This window comes from Lolium rigidum, chromosome 2, assembly GCF_022539505.1.
Source record: "Lolium rigidum isolate FL_2022 chromosome 2, APGP_CSIRO_Lrig_0.1, whole genome shotgun sequence".
In the NCBI taxonomy this organism is placed as follows: Eukaryota; Viridiplantae; Streptophyta; class Magnoliopsida; order Poales; family Poaceae; genus Lolium; species Lolium rigidum.
This window is the reverse complement of record NC_061509.1, coordinates 245,504,986-245,520,062: the sequence shown is the minus strand read 5'-3', so window position 1 is coordinate 245,520,062 and position 15,077 is coordinate 245,504,986.

Genomic DNA, 15,077 nt, shown 5'->3' with positions numbered 1-15,077 from the left:
GTCTCCTCCGAAATCTGATCAACTGGGAAGATACACACGGCTTGGGCTTCGCCCAGACCCTAACCGAGAAGGAAGGGGATCGAATTCAGATTAGAGCTCGCGATCGGAGCTGCTTTAATTGCGGGCCGCGGCTCGGAAAGGCTCTACTGCTGCTTAGATTGCGCAAATATAAGGGGTTTCCTTACCTCGAATCTCCGGTGGCTGCCGGCGGGGGCTGAGGTCGCCGGCGGCGGCGCTCCTCTTTTCTCTCGCTCGGGCCGGACGCCGTCGTCTGTTCTGGAGACTGAAGAGACTAGGCGACGTGCAGTTATTTTTTTTTTTTTGAGCGGGCGTGCAGCTATCCTATCCCGGTCAAGCCCAATCAATAATAGCCCAGCCTGACCAGGTCCAGCTTGATCGGGAAAATACAGCCCAAATAGCTCTGAAAACATAAGCTCAGTAGGTTACCGGAACGACATCCGAGGCTCCGACTCATATTCACCTGCATTTGTTCAACCCCTCAAAAAAAAAACCTGCATTGTAGATACCATTATCTACAACTAGGGCAATGCCCGCGCGTTGCGGCGGATTTTCAATAATGTTATCATAATATCAAAATTATATGTATTGTTCCATCTATATTTAACATATCTCGGTATTGGGCCCCTTTTCACCGACATCACCCCTCCCCTTGTACATTATCCTGGTAGGAAAACATACTCGTGTATTGCATTGGGACAATTTTACAAAATTAAGTAGACTTTTTTGATATAAAACGTTTTATTACTCAATGCATAACCATTGTTCGTGGCAGGGGCTTGTGTCACATGTGCACAGTTGTTGAGCGAACTTCTATCCATCATAAGAAAGTCCCACGTGCCTCCTCCATCATGCTGTCTTTGTTGGACTTTTCGTTGAAAAGTTAAAGATAATTTCCATTTTATATTTTTGCATATTGAAAATTATTTTCTGTTTGGAAATAGTTGATGGAAAAAAGAGGAGAACAAATGTGTACACCCTTTTTGGGAAATCTTAGTGTGGTACAACGTATAAGACAAAAGAAGCATGCCCCACATGTCATTGAACGTTTTCTGTTTATTCAAAATAATATTCCGTTTAAAAATACTTGATGCAAAATGATGAAGAAAAAAATACATAGTACATGATATTTGGGATTTGTCTAAGTAGTATGGCACGTTTAAAGCACAAGAAGAAGGTCTGGATGAGACCGTGCTAGGAAAATGAATGAGACTCTTCTTGTGTTGGTACTGTAAGAGCATCCCCACTCGTTTGGGCTCCCCACGCCCAAATCCGGCGAAATTTAGCGCCGGATGGATGTAGTTTTTGGCCTGGGGAGGCCCATTTTTCCAGCCGCGAGCCCATGGACGCGCACCCACCGCGTGCATAGCGACGGCGCAGTCACCGGGAAGGGCAATCGTCGGAGTTCCCTCGCCGCATTGAACCGTCGCGAAGTGGATCGGAGAGCCGAAACGACTCGTCGGGAACGGTCGAAGTAGCCTCGATGCGAGAACCGCCGTAATGGAGCACGAACTCCGCGGAAGAGCAACCGGCGCTCTCTTTCGTCGAGAGACCTACATAAACGGTTTTCGACGGGCTGAGCTTTCATCTGTTCTCTCGTCACCATCCTCCGTCAACCATGAGCGATATCTCTTGGCCATCGGACACCGACAGCGAGGGGAAGCCGCCTGGATGGCGCCATTGGTGGGATCCAGCTGCATCGTCCAGCAGCGACGATTCCCCCCGCCGGCCGGCGAGGACGAGTGGGACGACGAGGAGGAGGACGAAGAGGCCGTGGAGCAAGGCCGAGGAGCGAGGCCGAGGAAGAGGCCGAGGAAGAGGAGGAGGAGCGGGGAGCAGGAGGAGGAGCAGGAGGAGGAGGACGAAGAGGCTGATGAGGACGACGACGAGGAGGACTCAACTTCCTCCGACGAGGAGGTGACGAGCCGGAAGCGTCGCCGCGACGACGATGAGGCGGGGCCTTCTAAGAAGAAGAAGAAGTAGTTTAGTTTTAAAGTTTTTATATGTAATTTTTATGTTTATTCGAATTATATTCGAAATATATATATAATCTATCTATGTTGCACCACTTGAGAGTTCAAAGCTTTCGTTCGACGAGGGTATTGCCGTAGATCGGGAAGACGAGGGTTTTGCCGTAGATCGGGAAGACGAGGGTTTTGCCGTAGATCGGAGGCCATTGTCGCCGACAAGTTGGGGCCACGCCCGCTTTTCACTCGTCCGGAGTCCCCGAGCGCTCCCGGGGGGCCGGGATGGCGTGGGATCGCCGGATGGATTTAGGCCCAAATCCGGACGAAAACGAGGAACCGGGGGCGCGACTGGGCCGAATTACGCCGTCCGGATGGAAAAAACGCTCGCCGGGGGCCTCGTCGGGGGGACGAGTGGAGATGCTCTAACGTACAAGCTGCCTAATGTGGTATAGAGGAAAGGATAAGGTTTCCTTGCAAAGCGGAGGATGCCCCGATTTCTTCCTCCCCCGTCTCCATCATTCTCGTTGACTCGCGAGCAGCCCAAGCAGCGGGGCGGAAATCTCTTGACCGCCCGATTCCGACCAAATTTTCCATTTTCTCTGAAACTCCCCCCGACTGCCTCCTCTGAATTTCAGACAGCGCCGGGCGGCCGGGTTCCGGGGCGAGTCATCTGCTCCACCGTCCTCATGCCCCTGCCCCTTCCCCTCCTCCCCCACCCCCCATGATAGCGCTGCTCCATGTAGAATTTACTCATGGCGGCCGCCTCTTTCCCAGCAGATTTCACACCAATCAATGGTGGTACTTGTTGATTCACCTCGCCGATGTTCTAGGCAATCCAAACGTATATAAACCGGTGAATCTCGTTCTAAGGGAACGATGTGGGACTAAACTCACACTATGTATGCTATGTTTTCTCGATCGATTCGATCGGGCTGCTTGTGAATTTCTGTTTATGGGCCTGGTTTGAGACAAAGTCTTGGTCGGATGGCCGCGCCTCCCGCGTTGAGTCAGCTCTTTGTCTTTTGTTCGCGCGGAACCATGGAGGATTCTGGTGTGGGCTGATTTTTTGTTCCTGATCCGAACAATTTTTCTGGGCTGATTTTTTGTTCCTGATCCGAACAGTTTTCCTGATTCGAGCGCACCGAGAAGTTCCGTATCCAGGCGAGCAAAGGAGTCTCGCGGCGACGCGCGGGGATTATCTCCCGGGCTCCCGGCGGCCATGCACCCCCTCCAAGGCGTCGCATCGCCTGCAGCACGGGGCACGAGCAATTTGCCCTGCAGCACGGGGCACGAGCAATTTGCGAGGGCATAGGATGGGGGAGAGAGTCCGGTGCCTTGTTTCTGGAAAAAAAGAGGAACATAACGGTTCGGTGGCACTGGTGCGTTATATGGAACTTGGTGGGAGGGTAAACCCGTCCAATAAAAAGTTGGACGAAAAATCTGGCAGAAACCTTAGCTCCTTTATTATTAGGGAGTCTTTAACGCTCAGTCGACTGAGACATAAGCTATGTCTCAGTCAACTCACGTCATCTTTCTTGTCTTTGTATTTCTTTGTCTTGGGCTGTCCAGTTGACTTTGTTGGGCCATAGATCTGGGAGTTGTCGGGCCAATATTTGTTATTGGGCTTCTTCAGAAACAAAAGCCCAACTTGAAGCGTACGAAATCAACAACTCCCAGATCTCTCTCGATCACCAGAAAGCAGGATTAAAATTACAAAAATGCCCCTGACGATTACGAGAAGCAAGAAATAACGCAAGGCAACGCAACCACTCCCAGATTTGTTTCCTTTCTTCCACCTCCAGCTAAAACTACAGGAAGAACAATGGATCTGACGAGTTCTTGAAGGAGCAGATCTGACGATTTCTTGAAGAAATTGGAACAATGGATCTGACAGATGCTTACCATGGTAAAAATCTCTCTCGATCTTTCTTTCAGGTCAAACTCTGACGACCAGTAAATCTTTCTTTCAGACCTTTCCCCCAAAAATCTTGCTAAAACCTGATTCATCATTGGTCAGTTCTTGAAGAAACTGAACCAACCTTGCTACAACCTGATGCATCAAGAACAAAAACCTTGCTCAGCCCTTTCCCCAAAAAAATTTGCTAAGGTTGTAGCAAATTTGCTCATTAACTGCTAGTAGCTGACATCTTTAAATTTCATTTGCAACAGATTCTAATTTGGACGTTGATTTCATAATAGGAACCCAGGTAAACAGCACAAAAATGGCTACAATTTTTATAAAAACAAATTTGAATCAAAATCATATACAGAGTTAAAAATCCAACACTGCAAAAACATTTTCAGATACCCAAGTACCCATACCTGGAGGATGGAGGAACCAGTAGCAAGAATTACAGCAACTTCTGCCTGAATCAGGTACCTCTTTTCTGAATCAACTTATGCATGTACCTGCATGATACCTGCAAAAAATACAGTATCAAAGATCATATAATCGAGTACATGGATTCAAAATCTGAGCTCATGCAATCTGATAGTTCAGACTCGATGGTCGTGAGTATGCAAAATCTTGGTAAAACTACATGTCTGACCAAATGCAAGCATGTACATATCCAAAAATCTCCTCTACAGGCTACTATGGTTATGTCAGTATATATCACAAATTCTGGCCTAAGCAACTATACTACCAACTGCAACAAGCCTCGGTATTTAACAAGACATTCCTGAGTGGTTCTATCATGAAAACATTGAAAAAATGTATACTACTCCTATCAGAAGCCTGCACAAGCACAACATATAATCACTGCAAACTTCACTGACAAAAATGCTGTGCGCAAAGGTCCTCACAGAATTAAACCTCATCTTCATTGTTTACTTGTACTCACAATGCCTGCTTATATTTTATTATGTTTACCAAACCAATTCAACAAACCAGACATGGCATCTAGATAAGACACAGCGACAACAGAGCATCAGATCAAATCACCTTCCTCACGACCCGCACGCGGCATCCGGCCGTCCAATCCTTCCTCCCTCCTCCAAACACCTGCACCCACAACACAAAAGAAACCTTCAGAAACCACTGCAAAAAGGAACTACGGGTCTGCGGTCGAAGAGGTGTTCCCGTGCCTTGGACCAGGCGGCGGCGACGGTTATGATGAAATAATTATACCTCACATTTGCATGTTGTACACTTCCGCCTCACTTGTTGTCAGGCAGAAGTGTTTGCACCCAAAAAAAATAGACGGAAGTATTTGTGTACAAAAAGAAAGAAAGCATGCAATTGTGAGGTATACTGACCTTAAACAACAAGTCATCTAATGTTACTTTGTTAAGAAGCACCCAACTAAAAATACAAAAAGTTGTTTACTTCTGGTATTTATTCCAAGACTATAAAAGTAGTAATTTGTTGTGGAACAGTATTTTTAATTTCTAGCATATAAGTTGTGTACTTGTGCATTAATTATCAAGACTATATACAAAAGCACACTATATTGGAAGTATATGACTGTTATTTTTCCATGCAGAATAAAATTGAAGCTCACACAGCAAGCTATACTTTGAACAGCAACTATGTTAATATGCAGGTTAGTTTGATTTACTTTCTGAACTATATATCAAAACATGAATTACAAACTCAACATTGTCAACTTACTGTTGCTTACATATGATGAACTTGATGTTTAGACTAAGACACCACCATGGACATATGACTACAACTCAAAGGAAGCTGAACAAGGTGACCTTGAAGATCGCTATGCTGTAAGTTGTTCCATACTAACTTTAGTATATAATTATATGATCATAAAAATATTGAAATATGGGATAATGGGATGACAGATTGATTAATGACTTATTTGAAACTAAAAATGCAGATATCCTTATCACAAGGTAATGGTATGTCCTTCACGGAAATGTTGTTGTCTATCGAAGCACCATCAACATCACAGGTAACAAGCAACATACATATCGCAGGGAAAATGTTTTAATAAGAAAGTTCTTGGTTGTTTAAACTGACTATTATTGTAAAAATATAAATTTGCAGAGCTATCTACAAAGCAATTTCAATGGAATGGAAGAGGGAATGGGTTCGGAGGTAATTACTTGTGACTACAAATTAGCTGCGGATTATATTTAACTACGGATTATATTTAACCAAAAATTGAAAAATGTGCAGAACAAGACATTCATGATAACTGGCAGATATGCAAGTTCCCAGTCTACACTCCTAGATGTACAAGAAGAAGAAGAAGAAGCTTATAAGCAACCAGTATTTGGTGATGAAGATGAAGAATTAGATGAAGATGAGACAAATATTGGAAATGAAGATTTGCCGAATTATGGTTCAGATAGCTATTACAATTGGCAATTTGATCACAATGAAAATCAGAATAATGATCCAGTGCATAATGGTCAGCATATTTCAGAGGAAAATAACAGTTTCGACAATGAAACTCACAATAATGAAGATGGTGAAGAAGTAGATATGGACATGCCTGAAGGAGTGGAGAAGCTAACTCAAGAAGATATCCGTATTTTCCTTGAAAATGAAAGTGTTGTTGCAGCATTACAAGCTAGTCAGGAAGTTACTGGGCATCATGCTCCACACTTAAACATGGTATTTAACACTGAAGAGGAAGCCTACAAATTTTACAATGAATATGCTTCAATTTGTGTATTCTCTGTGAAGAAAGCGGGAAACTACAAAGGCAAAAATATTGGAAATGCTATTGGCACGAGAAGAACTTACACATGCAGTAAGTTTGGCAAAGTAGTTGCTCCTGAGGTAATTGAGGAAAGGAAGAAGAAGAGACAAGAGAGAAACCAACAGAGAGCTGGTTCTGGACCGCCACCTAAAACAAGAAAAAGGAGAAGAAATGTAAATCCTGTTTCAGGTTGCAAAGCCAAAATGGTGGTTACACTAAAAGGAGACAAGTGGGTTGTCACAAACCTAGAGTTGCACCACAACCATGAGTTAAGCCGCCCTGATGAGAGCAAATTCCTGGCATCCCATAGACATATGACTGATCAAGAGAAGCTCTTCATTCGCACTTTCACTTCTGTGAAGCTTCCAGCACGAAAGATAATGGCAATACTCACATACCTGCGAGGAGGAAAGCCAAAGAATGTTCCTTACAACAAGAAATATGTGTGCAATGTCATGACTGCAATCAGATTAGAAGACAACACAAATGATATGATGAAAGTTCTATCTTATTTTAGGCGAGAGGCAAGAAGAAGATCCAAGGTTCTACTATAATTTTGATCTTGGAGAAGGGAACAAGGTCAAATGCATATTTTGGTCTGATGGATTTTCTCGACACATGTATGACTTATACGGTGATTGCCTTAGCTTCGACACAACATTCAAGACTAACAAGTATAACCTCCCATTTGCTCCTTTTGTCTGGAGTGACGAGACATGGCCACAACCGCCTATTTGCTTGTGCAATAATCAATAATGAACAAGCAAGTACCTTTGAGTGGCTATTCGAGGAATTCCTCATATGTATGGGAGGGAAGCATCCTGCAACAATTATCACAGATCAAGATGCTGCAATGGCAAAAGCAATAGATGAAGTTTTCAAACAAACTTGTCATAGAAACTGCTTCTTCCATATCAAGAGAAAGTCGGAAGAGAAGTGTGGAGGAAGCTTCAGTAAAATACCAAACCTTCATGCAAATTTCTCTGATATTCTGCGCAACTCGCTGACTATAGCTGAATTTGAGCATTTGTGGCCAGAGATGATTTCCAGATACGATGTTGGACACCTGAAATACTTGAAAATTATGTGGGAAAACAGAGCGAAGTTTGTCCCCGTTTACTTCAAGCATAACTGATAGGGCAAAGGTGGCCGATCTTTCGATGAGAGTATGATAGCGTCGATTTGTTGGTGGAGTTCGTGCTTGACGATCCGACTACACGTGCAAAACTCGTGCGCCAATGCAATCGCTAGGACAATCTCCGGGAGTTACCGATCTTGCGGATGCACGATCAGCTCGACCAGCGAGGGTCTTAATTCCTACCCGAAATCGAGAACAAGTAAGAACTAATAATGCAATCAGAATTATTGCGGATATAGTTGAAAGCTTTATTGAAAAGGTGGGATTCCGAATAGTCGGTCTTGTTCTGGGCGTTGGCCTCAAAAGAAGTACACGAGAGTTGCAGCAATGGCTAACTTTTAATCTAATCAAAATCCGAGTCTAAACGTGACGGCTATGGGGGTATTTAAAGGAGGAAAAGGTGGGGTTTCGGCCAACCATACGTATGGTGGTCGAACCAAACCCTAGAAGGCCTTTCCCCTTCAATACGGACTCTAAAAAGTGGCTGACTTAATTCCTGCGAAAATGACATGGACCTGGCCCAAAACTTAAGGTGACGCAGCACCATAACATGCTATGGACGAAATTATGAAGTGGGAAACTCTATATTTCGTCCATATCTTCATCTCTTCTTATGGTGGCTTCAAAGTTCTGAAATCTCCACTTGCGGCGTCATCTTCAATCCTCAAACGCTTGCTGCCATCTCCTCCATGCGTGATCATGCTCCAATGCTTGTCGTCCTCATCCATGCTTGGTCCATCATTCCTAAGAGTAACAAACATATCTGATTTAGGCAGCATCATATTCTCATGTATGTGAGGAATAGTTCCAAGAAACGAAAGTACCTGATAGTTAAGTTGTTTGGCACGAGCTCGAGTGATTGGTCCTTGTAATTGTGTGGCTGTAGGTGCACGGCTGTATCAAGAGATGGGATGTCCTCATCATGCCCCCTTCTTGAATTGAAGTCGTCCTCGACGAAAGCTCCTCTTCTTCACCAAAGTAAGGCTTCAAATCTGCAATGTTAAATGTAGGACTAACCGGACCCAATTCACGGGAAGCTCAAGTTTATATGCATTATCATTTATTTTCTCTAACACCTTAAAAGGACCAGCAGCGCAAGGCATTAGTTTAGACTTGCGCAATTCAGGAAAACGATCTTTGCGCAAATGCAACCAAACAAGATCACCAACATCAAACACAACATGCTTTCTTCCTCTATCCCCAGCAATTTTATACTTAGTATTCATGCGTGCTATGTTGTCTTTAGTAGTCTCATGCAATTTTAGTATCAATTCAGCACGGTTTGTAGCATCCAAATTATTTTGCACAGAAGAAGGTAAAGGCAACAAATCAATAGGTGCACGTGGTACAAAACCATAAACAATCTCAAATGGGCACATCTTAGTGGTAGAATGCAGCGAGCGATTGTAAGCAAATTCAACATGAGGTAAACATTCTTCCCACAATTTTAAGTTCTTCTTCAAAACAGCCCGCAACCATAGTAGACAAAGTTCTATTTACTACTTCAGTTTGTCCATCGGTTTGGGGATGACATGTAGTACTAAACAGCAATTTAGTCCCCAACTTAGCCCATAAACATCTCCAAAAGTGGCTAAGAAACTTAGTATCACGATCGAAACAATAGTATTTGGCACACCATGTAAACGCACAATTTCGCGAAAGAACAAATCAGCAACATGTGTAGCATCATCAGTTTTGTGACATGGAATAAAGTGTGCCATCTTAGAAAACCTATCCACAACAACAAAGATACTATCCCTCCCCTTCGTGTACGAGGCAAACCCAAAACGAAATCCATAGAAATATCCTCCCAAGGTACACTAGGAACAGGAAGAGGCATATATAAACCATGTGGATTAAGTCGAGACTTAGCTTTTTGACATGTAGTGCAGCGCGCCACAAATCTCTCAACATCTCGACGCATACGTGGCCAAAAGAAGTGTGCAGCAAGTACATCCTCCGTCTTCTTCACACCAAAGTGTCCCATCAATCCTCCTCCATGCGCCTCCTGCAACAACAAAAGACGAACGGAACCATCTGGGATGCATAGCTTGTTAGCACGGAACACAAATCCATCATTGAGGACGAATCTGTTCCATGTTCTACCATCTTTACAATTCAGCAACACATCTTTAAAATCAGCATCATTCAAATATTGTTCCTTTATTGTTTCTAATCCAAAAATCTTGAAGTCAAGTTGAGATAGCATAGTATAACGGCGCGACAAAGCATCAGCAATAACATTATCTTTACCCTTTTTGTGTTTGATAACATAAGGAAAAGACTCAATAAACTCAACCCACTTTGCATGGCGGCGATTCAACTTAGCTTGACTACGAATATGCTTCAAAGATTCATGATCGGAATGTATAACAAATTCTTTAGGCCATAAATAATGTTGCCAAGTTTCTAATGTCCGAACCAGACGCATATAATTCTTTATCATAAGTAGAATAGTTCAGACTAGGCCCACTCAATTTTTCACTAAAATATGCAACGGGTTTGCCCTCTTGTAACAACACACCTCCCAAACCAATTCCACTAGCATCACATTCAAGCTCAAAAGTCTTATTGAAATCAGGAAGTTGGAGTAATGGAGCATGTGTTAACTTATCTTTCGAGTATCATGAAGGCTTCTTGTTGTGCATCGCCCCACACAAAGGGCACATCCTTCTTTGTAAGCTCATTCGAGTGGCGCAGCAATGGATCCAAAGTCTTTGACAAAGCGCCTATAGAAACCAGCGAGGCCAAGAAAACTCCTCACTTGTGTGACCGTCTTGGGCTGCGGCCAACTCTCAATTGCCTCAATCTTGGCTGGATCAACTTCAATTCCCCGCGCAGTAACAACATAGCCAAGAAACGCAACTCGATTGGTGCAAAAGGTGCACTTCTCAAGATTACCATACAAACGTGCATCACGTAAAGCATTGAAAACAGCACGTAAATGATCCAAATGTTCCTCCAAAGATTTGCTATAAATCAGAATATCATCAAAGTATACCACCACAAAACGTCCAATAAAAGCACGTAAAACTTCGTTCATCGGTCTCATGAAAGTACTAGGTGCATTAGTTAAACCAAAGGGCATTACTAACCACTCATATAAGCCGAACTTAGTTTTAAACGCTGTTTTCCATTCATCTCCTAATTTCATACGAATCTGGTGGTAACCACTACGCAAATCAACTTTAGAGAACATAACGGAACCACTCAATTCATCAAGCATATCATCTAAACGAGGTATTGGATGACGGTATCGAATGGTAATATTATTAATTGTTCTACAATCGAGTACACATGCGTGAAGAACCATCCTTCTTAGGTACCAAGATAATAGGAACAGCACATGGGCTAATAGACTCACGAATGTAACCTTTATCTTGGAGAACCTGAATTTGTCGTCTGAATCTCTTTCGTCTCTTCGAGATTGGTACGGTATGGTGCACGGTTGGGCAGCGACGCTCCCGGAATCAAGTCAATCTGGTGTTCTATGCCACGGATAGGTGGTAGTCCGAGGGGAACATCTTGTGGGAACACATCAATGAATTCCTGCAAAAGGTTAGCAACCGCAGTGGAAAAGAAGGAGGCATATCCTCAAATGAAAACAGAACTTCTTTGCAAATGATAGCATAGCATTGAGTAGTGTCCACATCAAGTTCAGCAATATCAGATTTGCTAGCAAGCAAACAAGGATTTTTCAAACGAATTTCGGTAGCATGGTTCGAATCAGATTTAGTATTAGTCTTATGTGGAACAAAATCTGCAGCAACAATCTGATTCTCACTCTTAAGTTTCTCCTCGTTTTTACTCTACTAGCTCTAGCAAGATCATCTTTTAGTATTTGTTCAGGAGTCATAGGTTTGAGACCAATTTTCTTTCCATCATGCATAAGAGAATACTGATTAGTTTTACCATTATGAACAGATTCTCTATCAAATTGCCAAGGTCTACCAAGTAACAAAGAACAAGCTTGCATAGGTACAACATCACAATCCACAAAATCAGAATATGTACCAATAGTAAAATGCACACGTGTAGTTCTTGTTACCTTGAGCTTCCGAGAGCTCTCAAACCATTGTATGTAGTATGGATGTGTGCGCTGTCTTGTAGGAAGAGAAAGCTTCTCCACCATGTCAACGCCGGCCGATTATTGCAACTCCCTCCATCAATGATGATCCGTATAGCTCGCTCTTTTACAACGCCTCTTGTTTGGAACAGATTGTGGCGTTGATCATGCTCAGCTTTGCTCAATTGCACGCTCAACACACGCTGTGCAACTAAGCTCCTATACTGATCAGCAGGTGTCGGCTTCCATTACCTCCATCTCTCTCTCGGAATCGGAATTGGCACCATCACGTGCAGCAATAAGGGCCAATGTATCTTCATCAAAGTCACTTGCAGAATCATATTCTCCATCTTCACGCACCAACATCACACGCATGGTTCTGCATTCTCTCTCTATGTGACCAAATCCCAAGCATTTGCGACATTGAATGTCGCGCATCTTCCCCGTGGAGGCCATGGAAGATGAACTCCGAGGAGGACCAGCCGATGGTGTTGGTGTAGAGGCAGGAGGTGCTCGTGATGCAGGCGCGGTGTACTTGGAGGTAGTAGGTGCTGGTGCGAGTACCACGAGATTGTGGCGCTGATTGTCGCGGAGACCACGACGATGTACGACCTGCGAAACGTTAGTTCTTCTCCATGGTGGTTGACGATCCTGCACTTCACGTTCAGCTTTGCAAGCAAGATGAAACAAGCGAGTAATAGTGTTGTACTCCTTATAATCTAAAATATGCTGAATCTCTTTATTCAAACCACCAAAGAAACGAGCAAGCATAGCCTCATTATCCTCTACAATACCACAGCGAATCATGCCAGTTTGCAATTCTTGATAATAGTCTTCTACAGAATTTTTTCCTTGTTCTAAGCGAGACAATTTTTTCAGCAAGTCACGTTGATAATGTGGAGGAACAAAACGAGTACGCATAGCAAGTTTTAACCCAGTCCAAGTAGCAGGAATATTTGCTGCATGTGTTCTACAATATTCAGACCACCAAATAGATGCAAAATCTGTGAACTCACAAGTAGCAAGCACTAACACGCAAGTGATCGGGGTATTTTAAACATGCAAAGCGTTGTTCTACTTCCAATTCCCATGTAAGATATGCATCGGGATTATATCTACCCTCAAATGGCGGAATATTCAGCTTCGGTTTAGCAACATGATCATCATCATTACGTACCGGGCGTGGAGGTGGTCGAGCGTGGCGGTTCAGCTGCCGTGGACGACCGAGGTGCAGGTTGTTGGACTTCCTCGTCCTCCAGTACGTTCTCATCTACCTGCTCGTCCGCGTCCCCTTCATAATCTTCGTAGCCTTCATCAGAAGGCGCGTCATTTGCGGCTGCTGCAGCAGGAGCGGTACCTGCAGGAACGTCCGCACGAGGAACGCGGCGCGCGCGGCGTTGCACGTTGGCGCGAGGCGGCGGCAACCGAGTCAAAAGCTCCTGGAACTTGGCGTCGAGCTTGGAGTTGAAAGCTGCCTCGAGGCCATCCAGTTTGTCCAGCGCGTCGGTGAGTTTGGCATCCACGTCATCAATGCGCGCATCGGTGTCGCGAGCATGCCCGCCCAAAGGTGGGTGAAGTGAGCATGCAAGCTGCTCCAGGCGTCATCTTGGCCGGATCAACAGCGGTCGGATCAACTGGTCCTGACATGGTTAGTACACAAAAAGCACAAAAGTATATGCCTACAAACTACGGAATATGGTGGTTCACGCGCAATTCGTCAAGCAAAATACAAAGCTCTTACAAGTTCTTACCAAACAGGAGGAAGGTGATGTAACAACCAGCAAGGATCAGCGTCTCCAAAGATTGCCAAAGCGATTACCAGGTGTCGACACAGTGCACGTGGAGGCAATATGTAGAGCTGTAGGAAGGCTAATATAGTAGCAAAAACAGCAATTGTCAAAACAGCAATGCAATATTGAAAGTATGCTCAACAACGGTACTGTGCTGGTCCTAGGCTAGACCGTACTAGAGACGCGAGCCTAGAACACGAGCGAGGTCACGGCGCAACACACAAGCAACTAGCAGCGATGAGGTGGCGATGAGGTGGCGACGCGAGGTGTGAAAAATCACTATGATAGCAAGTGTCTCAAACTGATCCCCAAGGTCTAAAAACAGTATAGCCTCAGAAAATTTTTTTGTCGAAATTTCGGAGGTGCTCCGGAAAGCGCGCAGGCGCCAAAAAAATGTCGCTATAACGGCCAGTGGCGAAAAGTGATCACCAAAGTGAAAAACCAATGTAGCCAGAAAATTTTTTCGGAAGCGTTTCCAGACTCTTTTTTTTTTTTTTTTTTTTGCTCTCCTTCCAATTGTTTACTGGCGGCCGAAACTTATCTCACGGAAATTTTTCTGCAGCGCAAGATGATATTAGAAGGTAACAGCTAAGTAGGAAAAACAAGAAAACCTAATTCTACACGGGCTCTGTCGCGGCAGAGAAACAACACAAATCCGTGTCGTGGTAGGAACCGGGGTATATGTTAGATACGGGTGTATATGGTGATGGCGGAAGTATATGGCAGGCGTATCTGGCGAGGGCTGAAGTATATGGCAGGTGTATATGGCAGGTGTATATGGCGATGGCGGAAGTATATGGCAGGTGTATATGGTAGGTGTATATGGCGATAATGGCGGTGTTCTGCGTATGGTGCGAGTGGCGGCGGCGTGACTAATATGACCAGAACTCGAAACTCTAAAGGAACTAGACGCTAAGACCAGCAACTCGACACGAAGATGCAGACACAAATTCAACTATGCAAAACTGAAAAGACAATGCAAGGCGTGGCAGGGGGTTTATGGGAACTATGATCTAAAAACCCTAACAGTATTTTTGGCTTTTTCGTGGTTTATGGGTATGATGGCAGATGCAATCTACACTACGAAAACAGTAAAATCTCACCGAGCAACCTGAAATCTGATACCACTTGATAGGGCAAAGGTGACCGATCTTTCGATGAGAGTATGATAGCGTCGATTTGTTGGTGGAGTTCGTGCTTGACGATCCGACTACACGTGCAAAACTCGTGCGCCAATGCAATCGCTAGGACAATCTCCGGGAGTTACCGATCTTGCGGATGCACGATCAGCCGACCAACGAGGGTCTTAATTCCTACCTGAAATCGAGAACAAGTAAGAACTAATAATGCAATCGGAATTATTGCGGATATAGTTGAAAGCTTTATTGAAAAGGTGGGATTCCGAATAGTCGGTCTTGTTCGGGCGTTGGCCTC